This window comes from Penaeus vannamei, chromosome 23 (genome assembly GCF_042767895.1).
Source record: "Penaeus vannamei isolate JL-2024 chromosome 23, ASM4276789v1, whole genome shotgun sequence".
Classification (NCBI taxonomy): Eukaryota; Metazoa; Arthropoda; class Malacostraca; order Decapoda; family Penaeidae; genus Penaeus; species Penaeus vannamei.
Window position 1 is genome coordinate 29,220,683 of NC_091571.1, and position 2,500 is coordinate 29,223,182.

At 48.0% G+C, this 2,500-nt stretch overlaps 1 protein-coding gene across 14 annotated transcripts in view; it reads right to left on the reverse strand.

Annotated features, from left to right (window-relative positions):
• LOC113806436 (homeobox protein PKNOX2) overlaps window positions 1-2,500 on the reverse strand; it is a 391,258-nt gene that overhangs the window by 94,204 nt on the left and 294,554 nt on the right. The gene's annotated exons all lie outside the window — the stretch shown is intronic.

Below are 2,500 nucleotides of genomic sequence, written 5' to 3' on the forward strand. Positions count from 1 at the left end.
GAGAGAAAGTGGGAGAGAGGGAGGAGGAGGGATTGAGGGAGAGAAAGAGAGAGAGAGGGAGGGAGAAAGAGGGAGAGAGAGAGAGAGAGAGAGAGAGAGAGAGAGAGAGAGAGAGAGAGAGAGAGAGAGAGAGAGAGAGAGAGAGAGAGAGAGAGAGAGAGAGAAAAAAGGTAGCGAAGAAAGACTCCGAAGGAATAAATCCCCATTGGCAAAAAATTCCATCCCGCTCACAGAGACCAGCGTGGAATTAGCAATCTTGGTCATTATCATATGGGTGCAGTTTGGCCGTCCTCCCCGGAGTCTATCATCGGAGCATATGTCTGAGTGCTTCAGATTTCCCATGCAGAGAGTGTGCACAATAGCAGTCATTACGGAGCAACAAGTACCAGTTGAAGATAATGCATAATTACTGGAGATGTATCTCTGCTATAAACATTTACTCCGAGGTATTAGGGATGTGTAATTCCGGCCGGCGCATCGGTAATCTTGCAACAGCGCGCCCCGATTTCTTTTCCTCCTCCACTTCCACTCTACCACTCCCTCTCCTCTTTTTTATTCCTTTCTTCTTCCTTCACCACTCTATCCACCACCGCCCCTGGACCTTCCTCATCCACCAACACCTCCTTCCCCACCACCACCAACAACCCCTCCACATCTGCCACCACCATTTCCTCCACCTCTCGCACCACCACCACCTCCTCCACATTCACCACAACCACTTCTGCACATCCTTTCCCCAACTCGTTTTTTCTGATCTCTTCACTGAACTATCTACCCTAACATAATTATAGAACGGGTATATCTCTGCTTTAAAATTTTACTCGGTGGGAATCACACATGTATAATTCTAGTGCGGGTATCAGAGATTTAAGAGTTACGCCGGAGGAGCCCAGCCCCACGGCCTCGTCTCGGCTCCCCCCGATCAGCTGACTGCAATGCGCGCCAAAATTGATGTTCTCTTGATGTTTACGAGTTCCAGAGGTGCCGGCTTAGAATTTATTCATGTAATCTTAAAAGGTCTTGCATCACCTCTTGATGGATGTTTATGCGTGTTGTTGTATATCATTTTTCAAGATTATGCTACTTGCCCATTGTCAACGCGAGCATTAGTCAAATTTGTTTACCATCTATCCTCTTTACGGACGATCATTAACACGTATCGCTGGAAACGTTCAAATAATCCTTCTCGAATTGTATACAAAATTATAAGTCTTAGAACTGCAGGTGGGAAGGGATGCATGTCCTGTACAACAAACACCGGATAAAACCGCGATACTTTCTAAACCAACCCTGTTCTCCGGCGGCGCGACTTACAAACGACGCGCTCCCTCTGCCAGTCCAAGCACGTCAAATCACTCCTCGAACGGCGACGCGCGAGCCCCACGAGGCACGAAAACAGTTCCTTGCAACCGAGATCCGCTCTGCGAGTCAGAGGCGGGACAGCTCCGGACGAGTTATTGCTCTCTCAGAAAATGTTTGCCCGGGACTTGAGAGATACGTGTTTTCGAGGACACGGGGAGTCGCGCGGATCTCATAACGCTCGAAGCCATCGCAAATATGCCTGTTTAAAATATGCCCGACACAATCCGCCTTTTGAAACGGCTCTCGGCGCAAATTACGGGCGGAGGTGGTCCCAGGCGGAGTAGCAAGGAGACTCTCATAAGCTGCATTTCTTTTGCATAAAAATGTATCGGCAGTTATCAATACTTTACGATCCACCTATTTCTATAATGGGAAACATAATATTCAAGTCCTTACGTTAATATTTCTAAACTGTCGATTCACGTTTGAAAAGAAAAAAAATAGATATCATATTATGATATTTCCTTCGAATAAATGTACATATTGCAAATCTATAAACTTGAATTAACGAAAAAAAACTTTCAGTACTCCTATTTAGTCATATTAGTCAACACCATTCTAACATCAGAATCTTGGCTCACCTCCTACTCCCCCCCCCCCCCCCCGATCGTGGCGCAATTGCCACCTTCCTTAGTTCGGGCCGGATGGGCTTTATATTACCAACATCTAAATCATATTAATGTCTGCCATCCGTGACCATCGCGTACGAAAATTCCATTACAGTTCCGGCGATCCTGCGCGGCCGCACTCCACACGGTAATCGCCGCTGCGAGTTGCACATTTTGCAACTGGTTCTCGACGGACTCCCCTTCGCCGTCCCCGACTTTTCTTGCGGTTATTTCCTCCACTTTGTATAACCCTTATTGTGGCCCTCCCGTCGCTAACTAACTGTGTATGAATCTTTTGTTACTTCGTTAGGTCTTTTTGCTGTCTCCTCTCCCCGCTGCGACATCTCCATATAGATAACTGATTTCCCCCCCGCCCCTTGGACGACCAAGGATGCGCCGCTCCTCCCTCCCCCTCGCCAAAGGGAGAGGGAGAAGGGGAGAGGGGAGAGCCTCCTTTCTCCTCAGTACCTCCGCTTCTTAAAACACCCACTTGTGTTTCCCCGACACTTACATTACCTCCGCCGGACCAC